The sequence below is a fragment of the Poecilia latipinna genome, unplaced genomic scaffold (genome assembly GCF_001443285.1).
Source record: "Poecilia latipinna isolate Pla-1442-1.1 unplaced genomic scaffold, P_latipinna-1.0 Scaffold1240, whole genome shotgun sequence".
NCBI classification, from domain to species: domain Eukaryota; kingdom Metazoa; phylum Chordata; class Actinopteri; order Cyprinodontiformes; family Poeciliidae; genus Poecilia; species Poecilia latipinna.
Genome location: NW_015113856.1, coordinates 230405 through 238129, shown reverse-complemented (window position 1 = coordinate 238129; position 7725 = coordinate 230405).

The window sequence follows — 7725 nt, the reverse complement described above, 5'->3', positions numbered from 1 at the left end:
TTGGACAGCAACAGTCTTCAGTCAGAGGCATCTTCAGATTGGCGAGAAGGTTGACTGCTACCTGAGATCCTTCCTGCATCACCGTCGACAACGACGATTTGAAGATACTTGGATAACATTAGTTACAAAAACATTTAAATTCTTGCTATGATAAAGTATTTTTGGATGAAGTTCATTTGAATTGAATCCTTTGAAGATTTTTAGCAGATTATCAATTTATTTCTTTGTCATTTAAGTGTTAGCTTGGGAGAGTCCCCATAGCTGGCCTCCCTGAATGGAAAGGGATTATATTAGTCTCTAAACCATCTTTTGACTCAACACACAGTTCAAATCCAAAGGTCACAGGGGGAATCCTCCCCTTCTGTGACTGGACATCCATTGAATGTCCGCTCATTAATACACAGAAACAGAACGCTACAGTTTCTAACCATTGTGTCCTATTTTTTTCTGAAAAGTTTCATGACTTTTTTTTGTCAAAGTGTCATGTTATAACAGAACAGCAGCCCAGTGTTTCCCTGTTTGCTTTTTTCCACTTAATGAGGTTTTGCACCTCTCGCTTTATGTGCAGCCTCAGCGGAGTTGTGGAAATGAATCTTGCAGGAGTGAGAGGAACAAGCGAGCTCTGACAGCCATCAGGTGTGAAAGCAACTAAAAACAGATTTGTCTTTCCGGGCCCACGTACTGTACTGTTCAGAATGCAAGAACAAAAGCTGTGACCTCATATTGAGGAGAAAGCATGGGTGCAGCATAACACACAACTGCAGCAACAGAGGAGATAAAAACAGAATAGCTGTGGGAGTCGGTGTAGCCTGCACTTCTCTCAGATGTTTCCAAAGGGCAACATCAGCCCAGTTCCACACAACGGAGCAACCTGTTGGAACAGAGCAACAGGGATGGCGTGGTTGGAGGTCTTTGATAAATAGATGGCTTAAAGTAAGCAGTGCAGAGTTTCTTCAGGGGTGGAAATGTCAAAAGGGAGGGGTGCGGTCACTGTACAACATGCATGCCAAATGTTCTCCATGTTTTTCTTCTCACTACCTTGGTGCTGGTTTATTACACAAAATCCAAATAAAGACAATAAGGTTTAAAGTTGTAATGTGACAAAATACGAAAAAAACCCCCCCAAAAAAAAAACAATCAAGTGGTGCGATTACTTTTGCCAGGTACTTTATTCTGCTATATTTTTTTATAAGGCAACAACATTATTAATGGTGCTGGGTTAAAGTAGGACTTCATTAGGTATATGACCACAACAGCTTAATTAAAACCTAATGTCAACTTTATGGGGTCAAATGTTAATCAGCTGCACCCAAGTGTAGATAACAAGAGGCAGCAAGGTCAATGCAGAATGATCTCAAGATGAATAGTCTATGCCATTTTTATTAAACACTTGTTATAAAACATGGTCAAGATGAGCCCAATCAATCATTAGACCAAAATGTGTAATCATAATAATTCTTTCGTATGACTGTCAGTGGACACATTATTTCAATGCATGAGAATGAATGATGACAAAGAATATAATTATTATCTCTATTTAGCCAGTTGGTTTGTTCCAATTGGCTATTTTAAAAAATTGTATTATTAAATTTTAAGAATGCATTCATGGCAAGAAGACAAAAAAATGGACTCTTACACCAAAATGCCTTTGTCGATACATCTTATCTCTCTGTGTGGATATGGCAGCAAAATCATCCATTGCAGACATTCGTGTGTGTGTGTGTGTGTGTGTGTGTGTGTGTGTGTGTGGTTTTTCTGTTGATAGGATTAGGAACAGGAAGTACTTGGAGACAGGCAGACATATGCTTTAACTGGTCAGGCATTAGCATCTCCATGGTGTGTACTGAAAACATTCACCAATCGGTTTGCTCCAATTGGCTGTTATATAAATAGAAGGAAGAATAAATGATTCATTGTCAGTAGGGTGCGCTCTCATCGGTTTTTGACAGCAGCAAGAGAAGTGTATCTCACAGTAACTGACAGCAGCCTGCAGGACGCCATTGAACAGGTATGAAAAATATATACACACACCTATAACTGTGTGCAATAAGAAGTGTGAGGTAGACTTTGTTGAGTCCTCATCATTTTCCAGCTGGACTAAATTAACTTAAAGCTGCAGCTCAGCAGCTAATTACTAACCCAACCTTCCATTAGCTGCAGGTTGAAGATGCATGAACTGCTATGTGTTACTAATGTATTTTAAACAAGAACTTAAATCTCAATATCAAAACTTATGGAGACTCACTCAGTTCTACACTTTTCTCTTTGTGCAAGTTGTGATACAGGAGCGTATGCCTGTTCACTTTACCTGTGTTTATCTTGGAGTGGTGAGGTGAGAGGATGTGTCCACTAGAACTGAACCTCTGAAGGCACACTGTGACTGGGATGCAGAGAAATGTACTTTCTACACTGCTAAGAGGACGTAACTCTCCCATGTGTCTTCCACCAGGCCAGTGGGCCAGCTTCAGAGGATAATACTAGACCAATATTGCTTTATTTCAGTTTTCACTCTCCTTTGGGGGCTACTTCTTCAGTTTCAACTCTCTGATGTTTTACTGATGTCATTTCTTTCAGTAAACTAGACAAAGATTTGTTTTCTCCCTGTTCTTGGTCATCAGTGGCTGCAGGTGATTGATGATATGAGATGGCTGAGAAATTGTGTCTGCCAGGTTCACAGCTTCTTCCTCAGCAAATGTGATGACATAATCCCTGTTTTGATCAAAGTTGTCCTTGAAACAGCGATCAGTGAAGGAAGCAGTTCATCATCTCCTTGACTTTCTGTAAGGAGTAATGGTGTGGTAGATCATTCATCAGCAGCTTTTTCATTCGTTTTCTTAAGGCATCATCTTCTTGTTAACCTTAGCTTTCAGTAGGTTAACAATGTGTTCCATAACAGGATTCAAAAATGGTGTGTTCTCTGTTTCTAGTCACTGACACCATTGAACAGAGGGCCCAGGAGTTAGGAGACCTTCTCCAGTGTGAGATGCATAAAAGCTCCTGTTTGCTGCAAGAACTGCACAGCTTATTGCTGTTAGAGAAATCTCTCGAAAGTTTTGAAAATGGTCTCTCAACTTGTCACTTCATGAATCAATGAGTTTTCATGAATTTCCAGGATTGGAAATTTTAAGTTCTCTTTTTGGTTTCCAGCTTCAAGAGAAACCTTGTAGGCGATGCTGGCAGATGTACAGCTTTGTCAACTTATAAATAATAAAGTTATACATCCCTGCAATATGTTTCCAAGAACCTCTTTAGATATTCTTGTTGGAACATGGGGGAAAGGTCATGACTTGTGATGCTGCCGTTGTAAACAACTGGGGTGATTTCATATCCACACTCTGTCTAAGAATTAAAAAAAAAAACACATACCACAAGAAGGGTATGACAGAAAATTTTTGTGAGTTTGAAACCGTGATTTTTTTTTATATTGCAGCGTCTTTGAAACCGGTAACTGACTAATACTTAGTTGGGACGTTGAAATTTTGTGGCCCATTTACTCCTCAAACATATGGATGAATTTTTAATCAGCTGAGAAAGACAGAAGACCAAAGATCAATGCATTTCTCCTTTATTTCACTCTAGGTATGACATGCCTTTACAACACAGCCATGATAGCTGGTCTGACATCTGACATCTGCTCTGTCTGGGCACAAAGAGCTCTGGTAATTTACAATATGATTCTAAACAGATCTTTACATCAACATAGTTCATTCTGTTTTTGTAGAACCTCCAAAACAATCGACTGCACTGGGAGAATCCTAAATAAGGAGGTTTTAGGACAAAAACCAGAGGTGGAAGAAAGAGACATGAGTTTGAAAACAAAAAGCAGATGTGGGAGGTATTCAGGCACTTAGAAAATACTCTCTGCTCCTTGGCTACCGTGTTTTATTACACTGCACATGCATTTTACATTTTACACATCGTTCTGATCCAGTCGTGAAAAGGTTGTCCCGACATGACAAGGCTATGGGCACGGCACATTCAAGAACAACTAATTAAAGGGATTCAAGTATTCCACAAAACACCAACATATTTACATTTGATCATTTTTAATATCTATATTTGGACATCTCATTGTGTTTCACTGAACTCAATTCACCACCATAGCTGAACAGACTATCTACCACTGGGTTCACACCATCCACTCCGTTCAGTTCTTGTATTTTCTGTTTTGAATCCAGAACCTGAAAAGTGACCAGTTATCAGATAAATTTCTTTGGGTTCTTATTTAAAGTGATTGGAATTTGGAAAATGATCTTTATCACATGAAAGTCTAATTTCCAGGGCATTTACAGATCCCTGTTTCCTTCCTCTTTCATTTGGTCGTCTACAGTATGTGTCTGTGAGGAGCAGGAAGCCATTAGACACAATCGATTTTCTCCTCAGACACAGCTTGGAACATTGCTGCACTCTGTGTTATTAAAGTGAAATGATGCATACAGCGGCACCGTGACTTTGAATAGGCTTACTTGCAATGATTAGTCATGATTGGGGTGCCCATGTTCAGGTCTGCAAAGTTCATCATTTACATTCGGAGCAAGTGAGGAGAAGCAAAAAGAAAAAGGCAAACATTTACAGTTAGCAAAACAGCAGAGACACCCAAGGACCCGAAGAACCACAAAACACCAACAGGAAGAGTCCACTGAAACCGACATTTAGTCTTGTGCTTACTTCGGCTCAGGACCGATGTTTAAAAATTCACTCTGAGAGACAACAGCTTTGTTCATAAGTTTATGTTTCTGAACAAACATAAACTTTACAACTTAAAGAAAACAGAAACCATCTAATGATTTTTACATTTTTTAAAGTGCTCAGTCATAAGGTAAACTGTTCAGCTGTCATTGAAAACACTTGTTGCAGTCATTTGATTTCTTATTTCTAATAAAATCTTTGTTTGGCAGTTGACAGCAACATGCCGCTGTGGTAAAATTGCACTTGCCCTTCTTCCACCAACTTCCTGAGCAAAATCAGTAAATTTTGCTTTTGCTCTCCATGTAAATAAAATGCAAATATGGTTTATAACTGTTCACATGGAGACACTATTTCCTGTTTAAATGTGGTTCATGTTTTTGTTGTTAATTCTGTTGTACAATTCTTTAAAATAAAGGACTGTTTTGATTTGACACAAGGATCCACAGAAAGATTCCTAAAGATATCCAGTATTGGCATGACAACGCAATTCAGCAGTGGCACCAACCCACTGACTTCCAGGTCAAAACAGAACATATTCAAGCCATTGAGATGTCTTGTAGTCTCAGTTGGCTCCATGTAGGGCCCGCTGGCTGACATTTAGTGAAGTGAACTTGTGCCTCCTTCCACTCTACAACTGTTTGACCACAAAGTTTGTGCATCGTTCATTTCGTCATCAGTGAGCCTACTGAGGTTCTTCAAACTGTTGACATTGAATTCCTGAAAAGGTTTGGGTTTGATCCCAACCACGGCTCCTTTGCTAGCAACAGTTCCAGCTTCATTTACATAAGCACACATCATAGTGAGATACACTGGTGACTCGTGAAAAATCAAAATAGCTTGAAGAATTTATTTGTGTTGTTTAGTCATTCCATTGAGACCACATTCAGAAAACTACACATTTGGTCTTAAAGCTAAGCTGTCGGTTTGTAGCTGCTGGTGTCTCTGTCTCAGTGTCTCTTTATGGACAGCTTTAACGTGTGCAGTAATTATAAATGGAAGTTTTTGTTCCCACATTTTTTAAAGTCTTACTGTTTTTTTGGAAAATTACTGATCTCTCTAAATCATTTTTAGATGCCATCTAAAAACCTGTTTTCAATGACTCTAGATAACCGAACGGCATGAACACATTTAGACCATTTAATGCAGTCACAGCATCTAGGAGAAAGGTTTTCAGGTCTTCACATTTGTCTTTGTCATTAACCCTAACCCCATATTAACTGCAATGTGTGTGCTGGAATAGCTTAGTAAAATTGGGTTCAGTACTGGAACCTGTTTAATGGGACCAACATGGGTTAACTCCATGTGTCCATGTTTTGTCACTGATCAGACAAAATGATTCTTGTATGTTAGTTTCATGCTGAACAGTCAGAACTGACCAACACATCTGGCAACATGTGTAGAAAGCTAAAATAAGTGGTCCTACACATGGGCAGTTTACAGGAGGAAGTTGTTTGTGAAAGTTGTCGTCTTATAATCAAACAAACTAAAGGCTGAGAGGGTAAAACAACCAGTCAGTGTAAGACGGGACTAAAAGGACTACTGCTTTCATTGGTGGATGAAAGTTCACATTTCTGGACAGTGTGCAGGAAGACATCCATAGTGGCATTCACACCAATAACAGCAGGAAATAGGTGTGAAGGTCAGTATTAGTTTTTTTTTATTTTTTGGTTGTTTTTTTTTATAAACCCCCCAGGAACAATTTAAAGCTCCAAGATGGTTTTCACTTGGCTACTTGCTATGTGTGAAAGAACATTTCCTGTTGATTTGAAGGTGCCATTCGAGAGAAAGCCAATTTCATTTAGAATTTGATGACATTTGATCTATTATTCAGTTTTGATCAAAAACATCTTATCCGACCATGTCTTCACAGCTTCAGAAAATAACTACTTTAAGCGTTAAGACACATAAAAACAAATAAAAATGGATTTTAATAATATATGAATGTCTATGTGTCTTTATCAACAGGTTAGATACCCAGAAGGTTAAATGGAGCTGGCACAAACCTTACTCTATCCTTTGGGAAGTGAGTCCATGGGTACACAGAGACACCTCTCTTGTGTGTGTGTGCGTACGTGTTTGTGTATGTGTGTATGTGTATGTGTGGGCAAATCACACAGTTCAGCTGGGATTTGGAAGGGTCTAAGATTTACTGAAGACTACATAGTTTTTGGTGTGACAATAAAAATATACTAAATAATTCTCAACAAGATCTATTGACAACAAACTCATCATAAATTGCTACATATGTAATCCTACACAAAGCAAATACATCTCAGATGTTACAACTGTTACAGTAGTGTAAACCATTGTGGTTTCCATGTTCTATGTATGATGAATTATTAGCTTTTGGTACTCTCACTGACTGAAGAAACCTCTAAGCAGGAAGCTACACAACCGGAACTAATGGCCTGATTCTGACATTATTTGGTAAACATGCACACCAGTTCACAGATCTAAACTGGCACCAGCACCAGGGGTTTGACCAGGGCGGCCTGACAGAGCTTGAAGCGGGTTAGAAGAAGCCAGTCTGCAGCTGCATTTTAGCTTTGCATCACGTTGTGCTACGTCACAGCAGACAAGGTGAACTTTTTACAGCAAATTGAGAGAAGATGTGAACACTGCACATTCTACTCCACATGAAAACATGGAGAAATATTTATCATATTTATTCTTCCTGTAGGGAACACGAGGAAGAAGGAACATTAGGCTGCACCAGAAACAGCACTGCCAGACATTCCAAACTCAATCATTTGCTGTGTAAACTGAAAAATCTTGAAGATTTAGATTTTCCTGTGAATCACTGGATGAATATTTATCTGTATAACTGCTGTTCTCTGAAAACAACATTGTGTCTGATAATATATCAGATCTTCAGCCTCAGAATGGGCTTGGACAAATTTCTAGAGTTATTGGCTAAGAGTTACCCAAAAAGGCCAGGCATGAGTGCCTGAACCTTCTTAAAGACAGGTGAAGCCACAGGCAATGGGATACCAAATATGGAAAGAATGTATATATGAAAAATACTATGTTTAAACT